General features: G+C 43.3%; 1 protein-coding gene across 3 annotated transcripts in view; it reads left to right on the forward strand.

Moving 5' to 3' along the window:
• The window catches only part of CAMK1D (calcium/calmodulin dependent protein kinase ID), a 216,742-nt gene that overhangs the window by 130,042 nt on the left and 72,263 nt on the right, over positions 1-14,437 (forward strand). The gene's annotated exons all lie outside the window — the stretch shown is intronic.

Raw genomic sequence — 14,437 nt, forward strand, 5'->3', positions numbered from 1 at the left:
GATCAGAACAGACAGACAGGGCAGAAGAGTAAATTATAGCTGGGAAAAGCCACACATAGCATAAGGAAACCTGACAGCATTTGATAGAGGAAGTTCTGGGGTTAAATACCCCAGGGAAAGCTGGGGACTGTACTGGTCCCTTATCTATTGGTAACATCCAGGCATGGCAATGTCATCAGAAGTTGTTCTACTGGCAGTGTGGGAAGAATACGGTTTTTGTAGCCCTGTGTTTCAGTTCAGAGCACTACAAAAAGACTTGTACAGGAACACCAGTGTTGTACGTATTCCAACAAACCAGCTGGATTGTGGGAAGTACTGGTTTTGTGATCAGTTGTTTTACAAAGCCTTAGTTTTGTTTAATCTCTTTAGGAAAAAAAATACCGGTATTATTCCTTCTTATTAGCTTGTTCAGTGTAGTGTAACTTTCACTTTTATAAATTCCTTACATCCAGATCTTTGGGTTATCTGAAATGTAGTTCTGTAGTCACAGGTGACACTGAAAATATATCTTGGTATAAATTTCTGCTTGCTCACAGTTCAACGCTGACTAGGGAATTATCCTTTCTGTTATAGCTGTGCTTGTAAACCCAGCTAACTAGTCTTCCAAGGGCCAAGCATTTGGCTATTCCAGAGGGACAGAGGTTCACTGATGCCCACCAGGATGAGATGCCCAGCTGGAAACCCATCAGCAGCCTTTGGGGTGGCTGCTCTGAGCAATCCCCAGCCCTAACAAAGAGCTGTGCCTTGTGTTACAAGGTAGACAGAGAGCACTGAATAGAATGCAGGGAATAACCTTTCTGCAAGTTCTTGGGAAAGGGCTGTGTTATCCCCAGGTGGAGAGGACAAGAATGCCAGGGGCTCACTCTCATCGCTGTGGGTGTTGCATGAAGTGCGACCTCTGAACTTTCATCAGTAGTTGAGTTTGGGATCAGTTGGCATCAACAGTTGGGCAGCAACTCTGCAAAGTCCAGAAGGCTCAAAATCCATTCTGCATGCCTCCTTTCATGGATTCCTGTCTGGGAGAAGGCATGTACAGATAATTTCTGGTTTCCAAGGTAACACTAACTTGTTGATACAATAGCTGTGAACCACTGCACAGCATGAAGTATCTATTTGTTTACATTTCTGCCCTATTTATTATTAGATTCCTTGTGGGTTTTTTATCTTCTCATTTTTGTGTATTTCTCCTGAACAACACAACAGTTGCCTACATTTAAAACTTGGGTTCTGAAATGAAGCAGAAAGGTTCTGATCAAGCAGCTTTCAGGAAGCAGCATTCAGAATGGAAAAAAAGGGTGGGTAAAATCAGGGCCACTCAAAGGTCAGTGTTATGGGCACAGCAAATCTCAAATCCATATGACCTTCTACCTGGGTCCTCGCTTGCTAAGTGAACTCGAGCTAATAGTTTCCAATGGTTATTTTGTGTCATGGACAGCATTTTCATTACCAACCTTTAGAGCACTCCTTGCTATGTTGTGGAAAATCCACATTATAGTCCTTGAGCATCTCGCAGCACCTCTGTGGGAGAAGGCTTTTGGAGGTAGACCAAGCCTCTCTGTTTATGTTTGTCCTTGGGTACATCTGCTTTTCCATGAAAGTCATGCTTGTTAGCAGGCCAGCTTGGAGGATAAATATCACACCTCGTTTATTCTGTCAAACATATGGGCAAGTAAAGGTCTCAGTGTCTGTGCTGGAGCTGGAAGGAAGGGAGTTTAAGAGGCAGCTGTCCATGTGTATTTGACACTTAATTTGTTCCTGCCAGGCCCCCTGGGAGCTCTTCCCAGGATTACCTAGCTGTTGGTGACTCTGTCCTGTATGTTTCCTGGCATGTCCATGGGGAGATGAGATCTCTGGCTTTGGTTTCACCACCTTCTTTTCACATACATTGTATACAAGCCATCACAGAACTGTTCAAACCGAGAGGTAAGACCAAGGTACACCAGAAATGCAGGCTGGAGATCCCCAGATTTGACAACTCAGAATTTCATATGCAGTCTCAAAGTGTTATCCTGTCACTTAGAAAGGGCTGGACTATTTTTTCTTTATTTGTTTTCCTAAAGTGCAAGATATTCCAACCCAGTGCCTCTAATTTTGGCAAGGTTGTGGACAATCCCTTGCTGCCTCTCACTCCAAGCAGTATTGCTCAGCTTTGGTATGAGGTGGAGTTAGGGGTGTAGCTGCAAAGCAGAGTACAGATGTAGGACAATTGCTGCCTGTCCTCTGATGATTCTGCTAAAATTTTGCAGGCAATATAGAAAAGTGCTGTAGAACATTTGTTTTATTTCCATGAGGATGATGTGCTTTCCAACCAAGAAAACACCTACTCCTTCCCAACCTTGGATTTCCTAAAGTACTGTTAAGACCTACACAGGCAACAAAGACAAAAACTAAAATGAAACTCTGAAAGTTTCATTCCTTCTGTATGCTGAGATTACCCAGAGGATGTTGTAAAAGTCAGGGGGAAATATCCTGCTTTCAGAAATAGAAGTTTTATGAAACTGTATTTTGGTAGAATAATAAGCTCTGTTAATGAGCAGTACCAGGATTTTTCGTTGCTATTGTTGCCACTTGGTAAGAATTACCCTACTGTATCTCCTAATCAATCTGCCTTATTTCACATGGGAAAGATCTTGATAATCTGTTGTGGTTAGTGTTGTCAGGCATAATCAGCCTCTTTGAGTATTGATGATTCATTTTCTGTGTCCTGGAAAATCTTGCATAAAAATGGATTTACATAAACACATGGAATCATTTGGGTTGGAAAAGGCCTTTAAGATCATCGAGTCCGACCATTAAACCAGCACTGCCAAGTCCAGCACTTACCATGTCCTCAAGTGCCACATCTACACATCTCTTAAATACCTCCAGGGATGGTGACTCCAGTACTTCCCTGGGCACCATTTGCCAGTGCTTGACAACCCTTGTGGTGAAGGAAGTTTTCCTAATATCCAATCTAAACACCTTTTCCATCTGAGTTTTACGTGTCCATTTGCAAACGCTGCTTCTGAAGGCGCTGCCTGGGCAGATCGAAGCAGATTCCCAAGGCTTGACTCTGACTTCATCTGTATTGTTCACCTGCACTGAAGCGTGAAGCAGCAAAGTTTGGTTTCCCAGAGATTTTTCTGTAACCTACACCAGTCAAAGCCACAGGAGCTGGGGCTGCTGCCTCTCAAAAAGGATATGGGGCCATGTTAAAAATCGATTAAGACAGTAATTTCATTGTCCTCCTTTATTCATCTGTATTTCCTTGAAGTGTTTAGGAACTTAGTATTTTTGCTATCTCTGCTCTTCTGTCAAAGATGGTTGAAGCTCACACAAGAGGTCAGAAATTACCAAGGGCTGGCAAGCTTGGATAGAGAGTCATTGCCTTACTGCCTTTGGAAAACAGGCTAAAAATGGGTCCAAAAAGCACCTCCAAAACTTCTGTAGCATTCTTGGAGAAGCATGTAGCTCAGCAAGCCACAATCAAACCTGAAGGCCCATCTCTGCAGTGTCACTGCATTTTTTTTTCACAGTCAAGAACATTGCCAGATCCAGAGGAATTCCCATTAATATTAGGATCTAGTTAAAGAAAGAGAAAACCCTAATGCCTGCCTGGTATAGCTTTCCACCTCTCTGGGGGAGCTGTGCTCCCAAACAGTACATCTGATCCCCTCAGTAGGATGGCTGCTTTACCCAGATCCTGTTGGCTGCTGGTTCTGGTTCTCCAGGGTATTTCCCCTGTGTGATGTCTTTTGAAGCTTTGACATCTCTACTGAGAATCAGCCTTTAGGGTGAGCAACCTGGTTGACCCAACCCCAAAATGTTTCTCCTTAAATTCAGAAAAAAGCCCAGCCCAAACCAAGCCTAAACCCCTGACCTTGGGGTTTTTCCAGCTTGGTCTCTTAACTCAGTTGAATTATTCAGATGATTTCCTTCACAGAAAAGCCGAGATGACGGAGGCTCCTTCCTGCCGGCTGCAAGTCACGCTCGGAGGAGAGCCCTGCCCACAAGTTTGCAGGCTCAGAATCCCAGTGTCCCATTCCTGCTGTTTATCAGCTCTCCCCTGCCAGACACAGGTGCCTCATAACCCTGTAACACCTTGGGAGGCAGCTCAAACAGGCAGGTAACCACCGGTGGTAAAATCTGCAGAAGTTTTTATTATTACCGGAATTGCTCTGCCTGGGATTTTGCCTTTCAACTCCATGTTTTGCTAATAAGTAAGTGGAGTGCTGAGCTGCGATTAAGTGCTGAATTCCCTTTGTTTTTTGAGAGCCCAATGCTTGAAAGCACTCCGAGAGCAGCCAAGCATGGACAGGGTATGTAAGTGACATTTCAATGAAAATATTCAGCCTCCAAGAAAAACAACAGACAATGGAAGGAAGTGCCATGTTTGCCAGGTCTCTGAAGGAGTCCTGCAAGGACTCACTGTGTTACAAAACAGCAATCCCGCACGCCAAGCCGCTATCAGGATGCTAATTAAAGCAAAACACAGATCTGCCACACCACGTTCCTTAGATGAGGTTTATTCCCATACTCGCCGGGTGCAAAAGACAGAAGGAATTATCTCTGCTCTCACAGTGGAATTTATATCACGGAATCATAGAATGGCTTGGCTTGGAAGGGACCTTGATGATCACTTAGTTCCAACCGCCAACCATGGGCAGGGACACCTTCCACTAGACCAGGTTCCTCGAAGCCCTGTCCAACCTGGCCTTGAACACTTTCAGGGATGGAGCATCCACAGCTTCTCTGAACAACCTGTTCCAGTGCCTCACCAAGTGAATGATAAAAGCATACTGTGTTCTTCAGCAGCAGAAAACACTTTCGTCCAAGCATCTGAGAGAAGCCCCTCAGCGTCACTTTTCTCTGCAGATGGTGTGTTTGTTGTCATTATTAGTAATGACAGTAATGGTAACTAGAGAAATACCACCATTAATGAAGAACACTGGAGCTGATGACCATGTGCCAGGGGATTCAGTTTGTTTCACGGTACAGGATGGGGCATCAGCTGCACACCCACAAACTCTGTCCTTCTTTATTTCCAGTATTCCTGGTTTGGATGAGTGTCTCAAAATGCTCAGCCCAAATTAATGCCTGACATCCATTGAAAATACACTGGGTATGTGTCAAAAGCCTTGCATCCCATGCTTCCTGCACCTCCTTGTGTGCCCCTCAGGAATAAGATGTGTAGTAGATTTATGTGGCAGATGGGTCTCATGGGGTTTATTGGCTAGGACACTTAATGGATGGGCCATGGAAAGACCTGTTCCCAATTCCTGGTCAAGCAAATACACATGAATTTTATATTAATCACTTACTGAATAAATTGTTCACTTGGTTTTGGTGGGGCTTTTTGCATAGCATACAAATGCTATGTAAGAAGTACAGCACCAGGGAGGCTGATGCACATCCTCCCCAGCCAGGAAGGAGCCTGAGAGGTGTCAAGGGAGATTTGCTTGGATTTTGACTCAACTAAGCAGAGACTTAGGGGCTCTAGTTAGGCAAGCTTCATTTCCTCACAGCTTATGGAGTGAACCCCACATCAGGGATTTGGGCAAAGCAACATTTGTGAGTCTGCAGTGGAACAACATATAGCAATAACTACACTATGTGTTGAAAAAAGTAATTTGCTGCTTCTATGGACAAAAGTTTTTTGAACTGAGGGGAGTGTGCTGTATAGAAGGCACAGCTCTCCAGGGCTGGATCCAGCTGGTGAACGTGGAAAGCAAAGTGGACCAGCAGCAACAGGGTTGAGCATGTGTGACACGACTGGCAGCATCAGACCGTGACCGTGGGAGAAGCGCTCAGGAAAATGAATCCTGGGCCCATCACAGCCTTCAACATGCCCATATTGCACACATGGGCCCCAACTGCAGAGCTGGGGTGCAGGATTTTGAAACTGCCCTTATTATTTGGGCCATGGGCAACACAAGTTTTGCTTCCAGCCTGTTTCTAGTGCTTAAAGCAGTCAGAGCATGTTCTATCAGTATAGATAAAAAAATTATGCCAGATCAAAATCTCTGAAGGCATATTGAAAAGGCTAAAGGAGTTAATCTCAGTGTACTTTAGTACTTTCCCATTAGAGGTTTGCAAGCTGCTGACCACATCATCAACTAGCTCTTGGCATCATGCCCCTGGGAACTCGGTAGCAGTTATTAATCCGGCATCAATTTCACATATTTTCCTTTGTGGAAAAAAAGATTACTACATCAGTTGGGTTATGATGGTGAGTGTTCAATATGAAGGAGTATCTCCCCTTTTTCAGTGGCTGAGAGGTTGCAAGCAGACTAGGAAAGATTAATGTCAGAGTAGAGATAAGGACATGGGCAGATTTGTTGGGAACAGATTAATAGACCACAGACTCACCACCAGAATGGCTTTTAGACACCTGTAACTGTTTGGATTGTGTGTGATCCTGAAGTGTGAATGGGTTCATTGGCTAGTCCTAGCTGTCCTCAGCACTTCGTTTTTTCTTTCTTTTTTTTTTTTTTCTGGCTATGGGCAGGACTTTTGGTAACTCCTAGTCCCCATGTCTTCTCCAAACACAGCACCTTTTCCTGGGAATGGCACTGAGCAGCAGTCCTGTTGCTTCCTTGTGCTGTTTTACATGGAAAAGCTTCAGCTGTGGGTAGCATTTGAGAGTCCCTTTAGCAACAGATGAACGGTGAGAATCTTCTTCATCTTGGGGACTGTGAAAGACTCATGACGATTTCCGAACTCACTTACAATGTTTTGTCACCTTCAACAAGTGTAGACAATTGTAAACATCCTTGTTCCACAGCTTGCACTTACTATTGTTACCTTAGTCAAAGCATCCCAGTAAGGACTCATTAGCAAGGCAACATTGAGGGTTGGGCTTTTTTCAAAGTGCCATTCTACACCTGATGGAGAGTGATTATCTTTTCTTCCCTGTAGCCTTGAGAATAAAGAGGTAATGGAGAAACATTTTCTCATTTTAACTGAGCAGACAGCATTGTAATGTTTCCTTTTACAGAAATGTGAACAGTTCAGATGAAAATGGATTTTTTTTTTCTTTAAGATAGCTATTGTTGCGAAGCTGCTGTTGTCAATCAGGAAAACAAGAGTTTTGGCTGAAATTCAAAATAAAGCTTGTTCTAATGTATTAATCTTTAAAGTTACAGTAAGATTTGAAGACCTCATAAATCTGCTTGTTTTTCTATGCTGGTGATTACAATGAACAAATACTTTCTGAGGGTTATTTGATGTAATGTCTGCTCCACAGCAAGGGCCAGTACCAAATCCTTAGGATAACAGCATGTGCCTTGAGCGGGTTTTTTTACAACAATAGAATTTGGCAGCATCAACTTGAGTTTATTCCTTCAGCCCACCAGAAGTTGCCACACTCAATCCCCATTTAGGGCTTGGGGGTGTATGTACCTATGTTGTATAGCTTGGTCTGGTATAGGCCATTCATGGGGCAGCAATATGTATGTCTGCCAGTAATCCTGTATAATATCACTGCTCCCCTGAGAGTAGGAGCGAGGCTTTTCTCTCCAGACAGCAGGAGGGTGGCTATTTGGAGCCATAACAATTTTCTTTCGATTTTGTTGGCTTTGGATAACCGTCTCCTTCCTTTCATGCTTTGCCCAGAAGTTTCATTGCTGGTTACTTGGTGTTCACGTAGTCACTGAATGAGTCTTTTAGATTTGGTTCTGCCGCTCTCGGTACCTGATGATTTACACTGCGGTGCACTGAAATCAATTAAATAGCTGGTGTTTAATTCAGGAGGAAGGCACTTTGCAGCAAAGCATATAATAAATGTTAAATCCACATACGCCACAGTGTGAGAATTCATTGTGATACGGTAGGATCCCTCTCAGGCACGAGGTGGGGGCATTCTGATTAAATGGTTACACTCATTTAAACAGAAAAGGACTTTCATAACAACCTGGGAAGCTTTGAAGTGAAATAACGTGGCATTGAAGCAGGATGCAGAATTAACGTGGGTGTTCACAAGTCTATTCTTTTACATGGAAAACATTATTAAAAGTTTGCTTCTGGAGGGAGGTTGTACAGACTGTGGTGAAGGGGACAGTGGGAGGCTGGTGAGTGTTACACGTCAGTGTGTTCCAGAAGACATTTAATGATTTTTGAGGCAAAAAATTAGGCTCAGTCTCCTAAGCATGCTTATAGCTCAGCTGCAACCTCTGTTCTAGGTTGTGTAGTCAGCTGGGTTACTCTGGTCAGGAGTCTGTGACTCCAGAGTCAGTGTTGGCTTAACCTGCAGTTATATTTGCGTTGTATTATCCAGAATCTCACCAATTCTAGAAGAAGAACCCATTAAGCAGGTGAGGATGAAGGATTATCACCCCATTCATATTCACGCTGAAAGAAAAGATATCTTGGCTTTACATTTTGTCCATGCTTGCCCCAAAAACTCTACACACGGCATATTTTTAAAGCCAGGGAGTTTCATAGAGTTTTCTGGGGCTGGGCTGGGGGTGAGGGTGGGTCCTAAACAGGATTCTGCAAAACCTAGAATTTTTAATGGAAATGCTTTTTGAAATCCTGTTTTGACTTCCTTTTGCAGTATTGTGGTTACCTCCTCTTAGAGAAACTATTTTCGCAGGACTGCAGAAGTTCTTGCCATAGTTTTCTGCTTTAAACATTCTCCCTGGAAAATTGTTCAGTGGAAAATAAATGTGGAGGATTTTGTGTTTTTCTTTTATTTTCTGAAACAGTAGTTAGGTCTGCTGTAGCCAAACTTTTACTTTTTTAAGCATTTTATAGAAAAAGAAAATACTGTTGCTGGTGGAGCCTTTCTTTGATGCATTTATAGAACATGTGCTCATTTCGTTCTGATTCATGCCACATGGTTATATCTTAGCCTATAAAGGCCATTTTTTTTCTCTTAAATTGGAGGGAAAGGGTGTTCAGAGATCCAAATACTTATGTCATCTTTTCCCTTCTCCAAGACAAAATTCCTGGTTGGGGCTGCATGATCCTGGTTTAGCTGTAAAAGGCTTTCTCTACTAGTTCTGAGGATGTTTAGGAGGAGTTTGGTGATTGTTCTGTCTGATTGTTCCATTGATTAAGAGCATTTAACCACTCTTTGATTTTAATTAATTCATCCCTAATTGATGATACTCTAAGGAGCACAGATATTCCTGAGTGAGACGTAGTGGAGCCTTTAAATGTCCATGTGTCCCTGAGGAAAGAAGATACCACTCTCCAAAGTATATTGTAATGAAAAACTGAGAAATACAATTTGAAATCCCCGTTTCAAGACCTACATTAGCATAGAGGCAGCATTACTAAAACTTGGTCTCGGCCTTCTTAATGTTAAAAATCAGGTAGAAAATTAAAATTCATGCAACTATTTTTGTCTGCCTTGAGGGTTTTGTCATTAAAACTCTACCGTGAGTCTCCTACAGCTGCAGAAAAAGGGAGAAACTTCCAGAAAAAGGAAAATTAGGAGAAACAGAGCCAAGCATCCATCCTGCCATCACTATGAAGCTCCTTGTCATGATGGTGGTGTTAGATATACTCAGTCCTAAAGTTCGTGGTCACCCTGCTGCAAAAGGTTACCCAGTGCCACAGGGCAGGAGAACTGTAACCCTAATTAAGTGATACGGAGCAGAGAAGAAGGAAATTGCCTCCCTCTGGTTGCTCACCAGTCTTGTCTGCAGGAATATTTCCCTCACAGCAGCCCAGGGTCTTTCACAGCAATTATGGTTTGTTTCCCTGTAAGGATGGGCCAGGACCATTTGCAGAAAGTGCTTCTGACATTTTGCTTTTTGGAGCTGAAAACTCTCTGCCAGAAGCTTTTAAATTTGCTCTTTTCAGAAGTTTTTTGCAGCTGGATTTGCTGTGTAGAGGTCTTGCTTCCCATTGGTGCTGTCTTGCCTTATTTGAAGGGTGGCAAGGGAAATGTAGGTTAGCTCTCTGTCACTGAGGATTGGGTCACCACATGGAATGTATTTTAAAAAGCAAATTTCCTGGGAAAAGGCATTTTATCTTGCACTCTCTTTCCCCCCACAGCTTAACCTGGTTGCAGTTGGGAGTCCCTTTCCTTCCTATTGATATGTGACCACTGTCAGGAGAGGCACAGTAGCTTCTAGAAACGGCATATGGGAACATTTTGGGGAAAGACCGTTCCTCTCATGTGTCTGGCATTTACTTTTTAATGGAGCAGGAGTGAGGAGTGCTGCCTGAGGGCAGGGCTGCTGCCAGGAGCAATTCACACCAAGTTGGAGAGAGGAGCTTTTGAACAGTCCCTCCTTTAATCCTGGTCCCACCTGAGCTGAATTAACTCAAGAAATTTGCTAGTGCAGTCATGGCTGTGTGTTCAAAAGTTTAAAGAAAAAGGGCAACTTTTTGCATAACATCAAAAGCAAAAAAAATGAGGAGGAAAAGAAATATAGCAAAATAACTGATATAGCTGCTGTCTGTGTGTTCAGCTGAAGGTCTAGAGCTTCCCTCTGGCCTGAACATCCTTTTCCCTGGAGTACGGTATGAATCGTGTCCAGGTGATACTCATATAACAGATTTTCAGCTGTGGCTGAGCTTTCCTGGGCTGTTCTCAGCCCGCTCCACTTGTGTGTATCTTCATCCAAGGGGTTCTCCCTGCCCAAGGGGTTTTGCTACAAGTTTCCCTTGTCACACAGGTGGACATACCACTCTCCAAAACTGCAGCACCATGATGTTCCAGAGACATCCCAGACAGGACTGAGCTTGTTACTCATTTCATATTCTGCTGTGGGTCACCTAAGGCCAGTCTGCACATTACAACCCCTGGGGTGCAGGCAGGAGGCAGGTGCCAGGTGTATTTTATTGCTTGGTTGATTTTGCTGGTGTGTGACAGCCTCTGGCAAGGCAAATGACATAATGGTGTGCCTCTGCTGTCACGAGGGACCACTGCAAACACCCCTCTGCTGTTAATGAGCCAGGAAGGATCGTCCAGCTCTAAATTTGGGTACGTGGCTGCTGGCACAGCCCCTGGAGCCAGGGGCTCCTGCTGCAACTGCAGGGACAGTGGCAGAGGAAACAGCTCATGGCTCAAAAGAGGAGGAGGGGAAAGAAGAAGCTGAGCCATATGGTACAAAAAGTAGAAGCAGACACAGCAGCTCAGTGGTAGGTGCTCATTAGACTGTCTCTGATGTGCTGGGAAGACTGAGCATATCCCAGTAGAGGAATTGTAATATTCTTCTGTAAGCTAAAAAATGTATCAGTGAAGAGTGGGTAAAGGATAGGTCTTTTTATCTATGGAAATGTGTTTTATTCTCTCCTGTTTACCAGCAATGTGTAAGAGGAACGGGAGGCTGCTGCTCTCAAGAGTCTTGTGAGGGTTTTTTGTGGTTAGAGCACAGGGATCTGAAAATCTGGAGTTCTTGTCTTACTCTGTCATTGATTTACATTGTGGTCTCGGATCACTTTGTCTTCTAATTTCCTTGCCCACAGAAAGAGAATACTTTCCTAATTAATTCTGGGTAAGATTAATTGGGTTTTTGTTTGTTTTGGTTTTGGGTTTTTTGTCTTGAGTCAGTGTTGTCTTCAAGGACTAAGTTGTTAAATTAGAGTACTGGAATCTGGTCTCTGGCTTTGTCCACCGAGGAGCACTGTGGTCCATCTGTGAATGAGTAAAAGTGAATGGGTTTGTTTGACTGTTTTGTAAAACATATTCAGGCATGCTCTGACCACCTCCAGTGTTTCCCTGGGTACCCCGTGCTCTGCAGTAGCTGTGCAGTGGCTTTATCCCTCCTTCCAATCCATGCCTGTGCAGAAACCTCTGGAGAACATAACCCAGGCTGTGTGGTGACTCAGTGTAACAGCATGACCAGGGATGGCCATCATCATTGCATAGATTTATTTATCCTTGTGACGTAGATATGTGGAAATCTAAAGCAACAGGCATAAGACATCCAAAGTTAAAAATCCACTTACATAAAGCCGGGATTTCACCTACTGTGCATAGATGTGGGTGTACCCAAAGGCATCATACTGGCAATGGAAGGGAACAAAAAGAGTGATCAATTAAAACTTGGTAAGGGAGAGCTATAAAGCAGCAGCTTAAACCCAAGCTGGATAGAAGCTGAACAGCAGGATCCTGAATTTTAATATCCACTTCTTTAGGCTGCAGGTAGGTGGAAGTGGTTATTGCAAATAGGGGGATGTAGGAGCAAAGTGCCAAAGCACATGGTACAGCTCTGTCACCTCCCTCAACTTTGGGGACTGTGATTCGTGCTCCCCCTGTGCAGTGGGAGTGCAGTGTGACTGGATCTCTGTGGAGGCAAGGTGATTTGGGAGTCCCCAGTGTGCCCAGGTCCACTCTAGGTCAAAAAGAAAGTCACACTTGTGCCTCTTCCCCAACTCTCCCCTGTTCACCATGCAAAGGAGCGAGCTAAAAGTGCTGGATGTCCCAGGATACATGACAATAACAAGTAAGATAACTAGTTATCAGCCCTGTGTTTGAAATATTTATTGTACTCAACAATAAATACCAGAAAGAATCTTTGGAGGAAAATTTTTAGGGGTATGAGATTAGACTTGATATATGAGCCTTCTGTGTGCAGGCACTGCTCAGGAGAGTGGCTGGCTCAGCATGAACCAGGGGAGTGTGCCAGCAGCCCTGACATCGTGGGCAGCTGTGGGGCAGTGCCCTGTTTCTGTTCAGGGACAGCTACTGTGCCTCTGCTCCTCCATTGGGAGGTGGAAATAACAGCCCTTTCTGCCACGTGCGGATGCTGTGAGTATAAATGTGTTAAACTCTGTGACTTTTTGAGATAATAACGGTTTAGGCATGTAAGTGCCTCAGACAAATACATTGTACAAACACCAAGTGGATTAAAGTATGACTTTTGGCACAGTGATATTCCTTAAAGGCTAGTTTTGTTCCATTTCAAAGGATTTCTCACAATAAATAGTCTGAATCCTGTTCCCTCTCTGCAAAAATTATGGACAGCGCCACCAAAAACCCATTAAAAAAGAAAAACAAAGCATCTAAAAGAGTTCTCCAGGTTTGACTTTGTTAGATTTCAGAGTGGAACACATCAGTTCATCTGTTCAGTGTTGTTCTGGCACTGGTGCTGGTCTCCATCACCCTGTGGCACAAATCACTGCAGAGCTTCTTCCTGGCACACTCTTGTCAGAGCTTTTCTGACACAATTCAAACTTCAACCTGTCCACAGTCTCACCACTTGCACTAGCATGAGGGTCTTGAAAATAGTTTGCAGAATTACATTCTGACATCTAATTCCCACCTGGGGATGCCAGCCCTTTTTTGGCCACAGGTACCTTTGCATGGTGATTTGGTCTCTCCCAAATGCAGGACAAGGAGAAGAAGAAATGGGAGAAGGAACCAGAGTCAGCTGCAGGAAAATTGACTCTGGGTTTGAGACACTCTCTTGTGTACCCTCAGACATGCATACACCACACCATGTGGCTGTTAATGCAAAATTTACTTCCTTGCTATTTACTTAATCTATAACCTCTTGGTAGTAAATTATATTCATTGCCTCCAGGTCCTGTTCCTGTTCCTGATGAATACTTATTTGCAAGGCAAAGGAAATACATACTGTTTTTATTCTATTTGAGCTTTGAATGCATAAAATAGTCCCTTTTCTTCAGTCTGAACATGCAAGTGCCCTTCAGAATGTGAATATTAGCATTGTGTTCAGAAAACATATTTTCTTTCCACAGCATTACTTCTCATGTCATGACCCATTTTAGCATTCTTTATGTTTTTCAGAGAAATTCCTAAACCAAAAGGTTTATCCTACTTTCCTTCATACTGAATTCTCTCTCAGTAGATAACATCACATTCCAGAGTATCATAGTCTTGTACAAGTAAGTTGTGAAGCCTTTACCCTGTGGAACTTTTTGGTACAAAGAGGTGCAAAGCAAATACAATTGCTTGCAAGCTTTTACTTCTGGCAATGCATTTAGAATTTCTTTTAAAAATTCTAAAATTATTTTTTTGGATAAATCATAGAATTAAAGAAGGATTTGAATCAGAAGGGGCATTTTAAAGATCATCTAGTCCAACTCCCTCTGCCACTGAGCAGGCATGTTTCAGTAGATCAAGTTGCTAGAGCCTGCAGCCATGGTACATTCAGTAGCTGAAGCAAGGACACTCCATCAGCATCCTCCTCTTGATGGAGTGGTCTGTAGCAAACACCAGCCACGAGGTTTCCTTGGTTGGCTTGGGCTGCTCATCACTGTTTTTCAAAGACAGCTCTGTGCAGCCACTCAATTTATTTATTTATTTATTTATTTTTACGTAGAGGACAACATCACTGCCTCTCCTTCCTTGCCTTTTTACACAACGTAAATAATTGATAATAAAATTTGTCATAAAAATGTCCTATTTTGGACACAAAGAACCAAAGTTTAACCAGCACCAGCAGCTAAATTTGACATAATGAGTCTTGTCCAAAGTTCCGTCACCAGTTGTTTCCTTTACTGGAGTGAAGCCTTTGCCCCTTGGCTGGAACCT

This window comes from Myiozetetes cayanensis, unplaced genomic scaffold (assembly GCF_022539395.1).
Source record: "Myiozetetes cayanensis isolate MyiCay16 unplaced genomic scaffold, myiCay2020 scf3, whole genome shotgun sequence".
In the NCBI taxonomy this organism is placed as follows: Eukaryota; Metazoa; Chordata; class Aves; order Passeriformes; family Tyrannidae; genus Myiozetetes; species Myiozetetes cayanensis.